Here is a 12,853-nt window from a genome sequence, read left to right as displayed (position 1 = left end):
GCAACTGAAACCATCTCTAGCCGTCCTGAGAGAAAAAAGTATTTAATAAAAAGCTCTTTGGAATTCACAGAGGAGACTAAAGGCTGGAGAACCAGATTTGTAAAGTGTGCATGTGGGCAGGAGGGATAGAAAGAAAGCTGGTTTGACAGTAGGCAGCATATACCATGCTTAAAGAGGCAGGTGCTTGTCCTCTTTACCTCACAATCAAGTGAATAAGAGTAGATTTGGGAACTTGTGATTGGTGACCTAGTCCGTGTACTTGCATACAACTGTAAGCAAAGCGGACAGAATAAGGATTAACGATTCTGTAGCTCTCCCCGACCAGCCTTCTACAGAGGGATGTGATGTAAAGTATTCCACCTATTATATTTGCAATGAAGGGTTCCCCTCAAGGAGGAAGGGATTGGGCATTGGACGGACACACACACACACACACACACACACACAGAAATGTACATACATGCCCTGAAACATATACAGTTAGTGCTCAGAAAACACTTACTTGTTTATTTATTGCAATTAAGATTGGTAAGACTAAATAAATCTAATTTAGCAAAACAGTCATCTGGTATGATTTACTAATAAAGATTTGTTAAAGCTAGTCAGTCACAGCTTAGAGGGGGAGTTCTGGAATCTGTTTTCTATGAATTTTAAATTGACACAAAATAAATAGTGTTTCTGGTAAAAGCTTCTTTTGAAAAGGCTGGGGAAGAATCATAATTCACAAAAGTGTCATGTTTTAAAGAATTTGTTAGTATTAACATGACCTTTAAAACTGTATCTCATAATAAACCAAGTATATGTATAGAGAACCAAGTCAGTTATACCCACTGTCCAGACTCAGAACCAGGCTTTGTTTTAAGGTAAGATGGAGAATACAAAGGTGTATTCTGGGTAACCTGACTATTTACTTTTCTAGCCAATATCTGAAACAAAATGGAAGTAGTATCAATAAACAATAAATATTGATGTGTGACTTTTATGTTCTTTCTCTTTTTCATTGACACTCACTTATAATAGATGTCTGTCTCCAATATTACTCACCATCCAGAGTTTTGGAGGACATTGCCACAATTAGATATTTAAGCTGTCTTTAGCTTCATATTACCTATAGCAAAAGAAAGAGCGGGAAATGGAAGAATAAAATAATGCACGGTGTGGCCAAATGAATAATTTAGGCTGGGTACAATGTTTAACTTTGACTTTTTATTGTTTCTATCGCTCTTGTTTGAAATTACTTTCAAGTCTTCCTTAAGAACATAACAGAGTTTAATTTTACTCTTCTAAATGAAAAACTTTATTTTTCATTAAAGGAAAAATATGCATGGTTTTCCATATGGCTATGAATTTATTTCACTGGAATGCAATTAAAGATCATTACACTAATTTCTTATGCAAATGTGTCAAAACTGACAATTTTTATTTTGCTTATAACTCATTGAACACTTAGTCATGTAAATAGAAAAAATAGTGACTTGATAGCAAAACAAAAACAAAGTATGAATTAAATTGGCAATTTCCAAATGCATAGTTACATTCTTTCAAATGAAATTCCTTGGATGAATGACAAAACTACATCAGGGGCAAGGCTGTATTCTACTCTCTCAGAATCTAAGCCCTGGATTGCAGTAAATCAGGTCCCCTTTGAAGTGCTCTCAGCTCCTTCAGAGACTCCATTAGGAAATTTGATGTTGTCTGTACTGTTCAATGTTCTTGGTTGAAAGCAACTAAAGCAGACTTTAGCTGAGTAAACAGAAAAAGAATTTATTATAAGAATATTGAGAGTTCATAGAATTGTTGGGGTGCTGGAAAACAAGACTCAAAGATATGCAGCCAGAATCCATGTCTAAAACTAAACCATAGAGCTCGTTTGTTAATAGAACTGGCAGTTTTGATGGGATTTATTATTTTCAGAAACTGTTACTGTCGCTCTAAAGAGAGAGATCCTTACCACCCTTGCTGATCCAATCACTAAGCCTGATGCATTGTTAAGGCTGCGTCTAGGTTACATGTCTGTGTCATAGCATTGACACCTAGGGAAATGAGTATCCAGTATTTTCCAGCTTTTATGGTTGGAGATACTCATTCATAAAGTGAGGAACTCCCCAAACACGGGAAAGAAGTTCAGTATTCTAAAAAATGCAATACAGAATTTATCACCCTCATGGAATCACAGGAAGGCACACAGTACACTATAACTGTAGACAAAATGTTTTATAGCATGCTTCAAAGAACCTGAAGAAACTTCTCTTATCAGCCTTTCTCATTACCTAAACACCTTGAAGGTGCATATTAAACCCAGATTTGGAAGAAGGACCCTATTAAGCTCATATCACCATTAATCTTCAATAAAATGGAAGTTCTTTCCCTTAGTTGACAGAATAAAATGTATGACAATTACATTTTGAAGGATGGAGAAGTGGAGTAGTCAAAATTCTAAAGGTTGCTCACTCCCCAGATAAACATGCCTTGATTTTACAACTAAATATTAATCCAAGTTGTTGAGCATTTTCATCACTAAAATGTTTTGACTTTTATTGAATAAAATTTATTGAATTTTTATGCATCTATTGAGATAATTATATGATTTTTATCCTTCATTCTGTTAATGTCTTGTATCACATTTATCGATTTGTGTATGTTGAACCATCCCTGCATCCCAGGGATAAATCCCACTTGATTATGGTGTATGATCCTTTCTATGTCCTGTTGAATTTGGTTTGCTAGTATTTTGTTGAGGATTTTTGCATTTATATTCATCAGGAATATTGGCCTGTAGTTTTCTTTTCTTTGCCTAGCTTTAGTGTCAGGATAATGCTGGCCTTGTAAAATTAGTCTGGAAGTTTCTTCGATTTTTTGGAAGAGTTTGAGAAGGATTGGCATTAATTCTTCTTTAAATGTTTGGTAGACTTCACCAGTGAAACCATCTAGTCCTGGGTGCTTTTTTATTAGGAAGTTTGTTGTTGTTGTTTAAATTTTATTTCTTTATTTTTTTTTAATGTTTATTGAAATATAGTTGATTTACAGTTTTGTATTAATTTCAGATGTACAGCAAAGTATATATATATGTGTGTGTGTGTATATATATATATATATATATATATATATATATATATATACTTTTTTAGATTCTTTTCCATTATGGGTTATTACAAGAAACTTAGTATAGTTCCCTGTGCTCTACAGTAGGTCCTTGTTGGTTATCTATTTTATATATAGTCATGTGTATATTTTAATCCCAAACTTCTAATCTGTCCCTCCCCCACATATCCCCTTTGGTAACCATAAGTTTGTTTTCTATGTCTGTGAGTCTATTTACGTTTTGTAAATAAGATCATTTGTATCATTTTTTTTTAGATTCCACATATAAGTGATATCATGTGGTATTGGTCTTTCTCTGTTTGACTGACTTCACTCAGTATGAAAATCTCTAGGCCCATCCATGTTGCTGCAAATGGCATTATTTTATTATTTTTATGGCTGAGTAATACTTCATTGTGTATATGTACCACATCTTCTTTATCTATTTCTCTGTTGATGGGCACTTAGGTTGCTTCCATGTCTTGGCTATTGTAAACAGTGCTGCTGTGAACATTGGGGTGCATGTATCTTTTCAATTTAGAGTGTTCTGCGGATATATGTCCAGGAGTGGGATTGCAGGATCGCTTATATGGTAACTGTATTTTTAGTTTTTTTAAGGAAACTTCATACTGTTTTCCACAGTGTCTGCACCAATTTACATTCCCACCAACAGTGTAGGAGGGTTCCTTTTTCTCCACACTCTCTCCAGCATTTATTATTTGTAGACTTTTTGATGATGGCCATTTAGATTACTGATTCAGTGTCTTTACTGCTTTTCGATCTGTTCAGATTATTTTCTATTTCTTCATGATTCAGTGTTGGTAGGTTATATGTTTCCAGGAATTTATTCGTTTCTTCTATGTTTTCCAATTTGTTGGTGTATAATTGTTCACAGTCTCTTATGATTCTTTGTATTTCTGTGGCATCAGCTGTAATGCTTTCTCTTTCATTTCTAATTTTATTTGAGTCTTCCCTCTTTTTTCTTATATAGTTTACTTAAAAGTTTGTCAATTTTATTTATCTTTTCAAAAAACCAGTTCTTCCTTCTGTTGATCTTTTCTATTGCTTTTCTAGGTATAGAAGGAATGTATTTCAACAAATTAAAGGGCATACATGACAAAGTCACAGCTAACATCACACTCAACAATAAAAAAACTAAAAGACTTTCAAGATTAGAAACAAGACAAGGGTGCCCACTCTTGATGACAGACCTTATATGTAGAAAACCCTAAATTTCACCAAAAAAACTTAAAACTAATGAATAAATTTGGTAAAGTTACAGAATGGAAAATAAACATAAATCAATTGCTAGTCCATATACAAACAAGAACCTATCAGAAAAGGAAATTAAGAAAATCATCCCATTTAAAATAGCATCAAAAGAATAAAAATAGTTAGGGGTAAACTTAACCAAGAGGTTAAAAGACTTATACACTGAAAACTATAAAACATTGATGCAAGAAGTTAAAGAAGGCACAAATAAATGGAAAGACATACCATGTTCATGAATTAGAAGACTTCATATTGTTAAAATGTCCATACTACCTAAAATGTTCTACGTAGTTAATTCTATCCCCATCAAAATCTAATACAACTTTTTTTACAAAAAAATATTTAAAATTTATATGGAACCACAAAGACCCAGAAAAGCCAAAGTGATCTTAAGAAAAAGAAGGTCACAGCTGGAGGCATTACACTGCCTGATTACAAAATATGTTACAAAGCCACAGTATGGTACTTATATAAAGACAGATACATAGATCAATGGAACAGAATAGAGAGACCAGAAATAAACCCACACATATATGGTTAACTGATCTCTGACAAGGGTACCAGGAATACACAATGAGAAAAATATTATTTCTTCAGTAAATGATTCTAGAAAAACTGTATATCATTATGCAAAAGAATGAGCCTGGATTTCTATTTTATACCATATACAAAAATCAACTCAAAATATATTAAAGACTTAAACATAAGATCTGCATTGTAAAACTCCTGGAAGAAAATACAGGGAAAAACTTGTTAACACTGGTCTTGGATATAACAACAAAAACACAGGCAACAAAAGCAAATATAAACAAGTGGGACTGCGTCAAACTAAAAAGTTTCATAGAGAAAACAATCAACAGAGTGAAAAGGCAACCTGTAGAATTTGAGAAAATATCAGATAAAGGGTTAACATCCAAAATATCTAAGTAGCTTCTACAACTCAAAAGCAAAATACAAACAAACAAAAACCCTAACAAGTAACACAATTAAAAAATGGACAAAGGACCTGATTACACATTTATCCAAAGAAGACATATAAATGACTACTAGGTATGTGAAAAGCTGCTCCACATAACTAATTATCAGAGAAATGAAAATCAAAACGACAATGTGTACCACCTCACACCTGTTAGGATGGCCATTATCAAAAGTACAAAAGATAACAAGGGTTGGAGAGGATGTGGGGAAATTGGAGCCATTGTACACTATTGGTGGGAATGTAAAAAACTACAGCCACTGAAGAAAACAGTATGGAGGTTCCTCAACAAACTAAAAATAGAATTACCATGTGATCCAGCAATTCTACTTCTAGGTATATATTCAAAGGAATTGAAATCAGGATATCAAAGGGATATCTGTACTCCCATGTTCATTGTAACATTATTCACAATAGCTAAGATATGAAAATGACCCAAATGTCCATTTACAGGTAAATGGATAAAGATAATGTGATATATACATACAGTGAAATATTCACTTTAAAAAAGAAGCAAACCCTTGCCATTATGAACCTGGAGAACATTACACTAGGTAAAATAAGCCAGTCACAGAAGAACAAGTACTACATGAGTCCACTTATATGAGGTGTCTAAAATAGACAAACTCATAGAAACAGAATGGTGGAATGGTAGAATGGTGGTTGCCAGGAGCTGAGAGCATCAGGAAATGGAATTTGTTGCTCGATGGTTGTAAAGTTTCAGTTATCTAAGATGAATAAGTTCTAGAGAGCTGCTCTACGATATAGTGCCCATAATAAACAGTATAGTATTGTGTACTTAAAAAAAATTGTTAAGAGGGTAGATCCTGGGTAAAAGTGTTCTTACTACAACAAAAACAAAACACAACACAATAGCAAGAAACAACATGGTGACACAAAGAAACTTTTGGAGGTGATGGATATGTTTACCACCTTGAATGTGGTGACGGTGTCATGGGTGTATGTATATGCCCAAACTCATGAAATTGTATACATTAAATATGTGTAGGTTTTTTGTATATCATTTATATGTCAATAAAACTATTTTAAAAAGTTATCTAGGTACTGCTGTGAACAAACTTTACAGAAGGAATTTGTCTACTAACCCACTGATCTTAATATAAAGAGACTATCCTGGTGGGCCTGATGCAGTCACATGAATCCTTGAAAGCAGAAGAGGAAGGCAGAGAAGAAATGAAGTTAAAGGGTAGGTCAGAGAGATTCAGAGCGTGAAAACTAACTGTACTGTTAGCTTTGAAGATGGAGATAGAGAGCTATGAGCCAAGGAGTGTGGATCTCAACCATCAGAAGTTGAGAAGGACCCCCAGACAACAGCTAGCAAGGAAATGGGGACCTCAGTCATACAATCACAAGGATCTGAATTTGACCAACAACCTGGATAACATTGGAAGCAGATTTATCCCCAGGGGGTCCAAAAAATATCTCAGTCCTGCTCACACGTTAATTCAACCTGGTGAAACGTGGAGCAGAAAACCAGCTGAACCAGGGATAGCCCAGACTTCTGACCTTCAGAACTGTAATATGATAAATTTGTGTTGTTTCAAGCCACTAAGCATATGGTAATTTGTTTTGAAATAGAAAACTAATACAAGGAAATAAGAAAAGGTGGGGATAGAGAGTGATAGCTGGCCTTCTGGTACAAAAAAATGAGCCATATAGATAAAGACAGCATCCTAGCATCAAGTGCTAGGATGTGTAGGGATTGAGAGGAATAGGAAACAGAATTTGGAGAGAAAAAGAGGACCATAAAAAGCAATTTGAAGGCTATTGAAGACACATTTGATCTTTGTTTGATTGGCTATTCTTGTTTTTAAGTGGTTTTCACCCTAAACATGCTTCTCCTGATAGAATAATATTACTATCATTTACAGATCAAAAGATCCTTATTTTCTATCTGCAAGAAGGACCAATAAAAGTGGAGGACAGTTTGGAATTTCTGCTGATTGGTCTAGGGGATGAAATATGTTGCACTGACCCATAAACCTTAAAATATACTCAGAACTCTTTTTATTTTTTAGAATTTTTCTCTCAATGAATATGCAGGCATAGGCATAAAAAGTAAGCCAATATCATATATTCAGTATTTACATAGAAAATTTCCCTCATTTCCCAAACACTGAATTATTTTTTTTTAACAATGCCAACATTTGTTTTTGTTTATTCTTCTACGAATACAAACATGAAAAGGTTTTGTTTTAAAAACAGAAACAAAATACTTACAGATGGGTTGAGTTATTTCCAGACATTTTTTTTTTTTACTTGTGATAAGAAAATAAAGACTTCTGGGCCAATAAATGTAGCACTGTCAAAAGTTTATTGTCCAGTTTAATATATGACTAAATTGAGAATTTTGGAACGTTGGGGATAAGTTAGTTTAGGGTACCTGGGGTTGACAACAGCTAAGCTAGTTGGAACCAGGGAGAGAGGGTCAAGATGTTCCAGCTTTGTTCCCACATATTCCTTGGTCTAGAGGTAGGATTTTGGTACAATAATGTATTTTTATTCATATCATCTTTTGACTCATCAACTGAGGCTGCATGTCAAGGGCTGCAAAACACTAGAAAAACTAGTCACTTAAAATTGATGAACTAGGAACTGTATATATTAGAAACAAAACGAACAAATGAACAACAGAAATAGTCCTCTAAACAAACTTGGATTCTCTCTTGCAATAATTGAAAATACAAAGTAATTTAAAAAATAAAGGGACTTTATTGGCTCTCATAATTTGAAAACCTAGGAGTAAATGTGGCCTTAGATTTGGTTTGTATTACTGGTTCTAAGATGTCATCAAGGTCTGAGTTGTCAACCACATATGAAGTCTTCTTTGTCATGATAGAAATATGAATGTAGCAGTCCTAGCTGTCAAACCATATCACACTATTCAAAAAGAGAGACATAATGGCTTCTGGTATCATTTTTCAAAAGTGTAAGGAAAGAAATTTCTATCTCCAGAAAATACCCACTTTTTTTTTGCTTTGGCCCCAGCTGAGTCACACGCACATTTCTTGCTTTCTCCCTGGTTTAGGCCTAGGTTAGATGAACCAATAGAATCTCGAACTGGGGGATGGAGTCCATCTCCACAAACCACATGGCTCTCACACAATGGATGTTGGAGTCACCATCAGTGCCCATCTCGAAATTGTTGATTTTCATCTAGAAATCGTTGACTTCTTCCTTTATCCCTTAGACAGGATTCACTCCCATAATATTTTGTACATCTCTCTTTAAAGCAATTATTATACTTTATAGAATTGCTTGTTTTATTTTCTATCTCTTCTACTGAACTTTTCTCCAAAGTTTTACTGTGAAAAATTTCCAGTGTACAGAAAAATGAAACAATTACAGATTGAGCATCTATATTAACTCTACCACCTGTATTTCATAATGAATATTTTGCTATCTTTTTGTTAATATATCTATCCAACTATTCCTCCCTCAATGTATTCATTATTCCAGTTTAGTATCTATTGCTGGATTTTAATATCCTTGAAGGAAAATGAGCTTCTGTCCTGTTGAATATTATAACCTCTACATACTAGTATGGTATCTGAAACATAGAAGGAGCTCCATAAAGACTGAAGAAGGAGAAAGTGAAGGAAAGGAGGGAATAAATAAAGGAAGAGAGAGAAATAAGGAAGCAAGGAGGAAGGAAGGGTATCTTTTGTGGAAAGAGAGCTTATTTTCGGCTTAACCAGAGCAACTTGTACCACTATAGGACATGACCTAATTTAAGAGTTCACAAAACAATACCTAAAGCCAAAGTCAGCATGAAATTCAAACTGTGTCTTTGGAAATGATTGCAAGTCTAGAGATGTTAATATTTTGTCAGTAATGGGGTATGTGATCAGAATTCTGCATATTTATGTTGGCTGCATGGGGCATGTGACTATTGAATGTGACTTAAAAGTATTCATATCTATTTTCTTTTAACCAGGCATTATTCATAACATAGTTCACGAAGTAATTTTGGAGGGATTAAACTTGAAATGTTCATAACTGTATAATTAATTTTACTCACCCTTGGTTACATTTGCTAATTAATGTCAATTTATGAGCATGGACGGTACCTTGTGCAGTCAGCCACACAACAGGAGGTGTGAGAGTGATGGGGGTTCGTGTATGGCATTGAATTCAAGTAGTCTTGTTCGCAGTTTGTTCTGAAAAGCTCAGACGGGCAGCCTATGATGGTCAGTGGGGTGGCTTTTGGCCTTTAGTTTCCCAGACTGTAGGTAAAGAGTAAGAAATCATTTGGGGATAAAGCGTGTGGTCAGTTCAAGTGCTGGTAAAACACATGTGGAGAAGTGACAGTATCAGCAGGACAACAGAAGGAGGCTGCATCTGGCAGGGTGCAGAGGTAAACAGCCGATAGCATTTACAGAGGACAACTGTAATACCCTATAAGAAATATGGTAGGGACCATTGGAAAAACACCAATAATCAACTTCAGGGTTGGTATGTGGGACATCTGCTTCTAGAGGCTCAGCAATGTCATGGTTCCCAACACACAGGAGATAGACATGCTTAACTTTATCCCTTTTCTTATGTCTCAAGTGGTTGGAAAACTAAGGAGGCTTAATTTATACAAGTAAAATGCCTTTTTTAAAAAAAAAGTCACAAAGGATGTTTCTGTTGGGATGGTAAAAACTGATCTATGTTTATGATATAAAGTCAGCATTGTGTTGTGAAATAGGTTTTAGTGATTAAAGTAGCCCAGACAATAAAGCTTTGCTATTTATGTGGGTCATGCCTTCCAACTGGTTACATATAAATACACTGTTATATTATCAATAAAGCTGAGGAGCACACAGAGAATATTTTATTATCCTCATTTTATAGATGAGAACATTGACAACCAGAGAGGAAAAAGTCACAGGGGTTTAGAACCCAGTCTATTGATTCAACTTCACCTTTATGCATTGTCTCTTATTTGACTATTATCTCCTATTATCTCCTTGCCTTGTAAGGAAGCTATGTCTTTTAAGTTAATGCTGTACTTTCACAATCAAAAAGAATTATAAATTCTTTTTTGGATTTAACTCTAGAATAAGTAGATATATTTAACTGTGTTATATTGTGTTCATGTAGAAATTTGAGGACTAAGGCTAGAAATCCATTTCACAACTTCTATGCTGTGCCTAATTGCCTTCTATCATAGAGAAGAGAAATCCTATAGGAAGACGATTTTTAGTCAAATAAATAATCCTCTCAGTTTTGCGTGTTGTCACATCTTGGTGAATATTTTTTTCCCTTTGTGTCAAAATATACTAGCAAGACTCTTCTGGGTACAAGTCCTAAAAACCCAGCTCACACAGATTATACAACATACAAAATTTATAGGCTCAGGAAATGAAAATCTACCTGGAAAGATCAAAGCTTCTGGCACAGTTGGATCTAGGTGTTTCAAAATGTCTTCAGAACTCTTTCTCTACCTTTTCTTGGATTTGCTGTCCTAGAAGTTGACCTTAGTCTCTGGCAAGCTGTCTTATAAAGTAGGAGAAGGACCACCAGGAGATCCAGGCTCACATTTTACCAGCTTAGTAACTCTATGTGAAAGATACTCTCTTTCCCAATTCAAACAAACAAACAAAAGTTCTAGGCTTGAGTTCATTGGCCTGTATCAGGTCCTTTGGCCATATTTAAACCATGATATGTAGCTCTGACTAGCCATATGCTAATCTCTCAGTCCTTGGACTAGTCTCAGACCCCTTTAATCACATTGTCTGAGCATGAGGTGGGATGACCCACCAGGAAAAAATCAAGGTATCAGTTAGCAGAAAGGAAAAATAGATACTGAGCATACTCAAACAATGAAGTCGTTCCTTCAAGTTTAAATAAAGTGATGTGTTTTTTGATATATTTGTAGGAGAAAAATAGAGAAAAAAAGTAATTTTACAAGATATACTTCCTTGAGAGATGTAAGTTGATAATACTTACAGGATATTAATGAGCCATTCATATTTGATATGTCAAAATAGAAAAATATTTGTTGAGTAACAGTACTGATCATAGTATTCCAAAGCCTAGTCTTCCTTTAAAGGTTGTAAATAAAGAATAAGTATTAACAAACTGGTTAATTAGTGTTACGTCCTCACTTTTATTGGCAAATGAAAAATAAGTTTAAAGGGAAGTTTATTTAAATTCCTGTCTTTTATTTCTGCTGGTCATTACATATTTTTATACTTAATTTTCAGAATATATATATATATATTCCTTGCCAAAATATACTCTATAAAGTTCTGGAAGCTTTTATTTGATTTTTTTTAACATTTCATTTTTCACTTTCACTGTGCTGAGAAAAGAATTCAGAAAGGACATGTCTGTAAGAGTTGACACCTTCATATTCTATATTCACAGACTAGAAGTGTTATGCAAACAAAAGAGCTCTGGGTGAAAATTAGTTTCCTACAATCCAGTCAGGGTGCTGGGCCACACTGAGGCATAATTGAACAGGGGCCATCAAAATTGATGGTTTAGCATTTGTGCCTTAGAATCAAATAGAATTGGGTTGAGTCACAGCTTCATTACTTACCAGCTGTGTGACCTTGAACAGTTTGCCTCACCAGTCCTCAGTTTCCTCATCTTTGAAGTTAAAATCAAACGGTCTTCTTCCAAAAATTGTCAGGATTATATGAAATTAAGCAACTGAAACATTCATTATAGTTCCTGGTACAAAATAAGTATTCAGTTTGTCATTCTTTATTTTCTTATTGGAACCACTAAGTAATGACTTCTAAACCATAGTGATTCAGGGCATAACCTTTCCAGCTGGCTGTTTGAAACTGTTTTATTTGCTCTGTCAGTGGACTACCTTCTCATTAATGAAGACGTTTGGAAATACACCATTCAGTCCTAATTCGAGTGAATTAGATTTTCATCAGCTTCAGTGTGCACATGACTGTAATTAACAAGTAAAATGAACACATACCATTTAAAATTCATTAAAGTATGGGAGAAAAATTCCATTTGATCACACGTAAAATTCTGTATTCATGTTTGCTCACTTAGTGGAAGACATTTGGGGAGAAGTACTTACTTGCTAATGTGTCAGCACATCACAAATGAAACTGCTTGTAACCTCCTGCTGCCATCATTATGAAATGTAGGCAACATTAATTGAAATATCTGAGTGCTTAGTGTCACAACCTGTGAGCCAGGCGTGAAAATCCTTTGTATATTTTATTACTTGTTTTCTCCGTTATGACTATTAGAACATCAGGTTTTCATTTATTGCTTGTTCTGTTTTGATAATTATTACAGTAAATGGTTTCTCTAAAATATGCCTAGGAGATACCCATGAAAGAGTTAATATCCCGATCTCTGTGCCAAGTGAACACAAGGAAATTAGTTGTTTGCAATAAAGGTTCAAAACTAGACAACCTCAACTCCATCTTCAATGGACTGACATTGTGAGATTGAGTGGAATCCTAAAATGTTTTGAAAAAGGAAAGAAGAAAAGACTGTCCCTTCACTGGGGGTGGGGGAGAGAGGGATTTGCTCATT

The sequence above is a fragment of the Eschrichtius robustus genome, chromosome 2 (genome assembly GCF_028021215.1).
Source record: "Eschrichtius robustus isolate mEscRob2 chromosome 2, mEscRob2.pri, whole genome shotgun sequence".
Lineage (NCBI taxonomy): Eukaryota > Metazoa > Chordata > Mammalia > Artiodactyla > Eschrichtiidae > Eschrichtius > Eschrichtius robustus.
The sequence above is the reverse complement of the archived record's forward strand: the minus strand, read 5'-3'. Positions refer to the sequence as shown.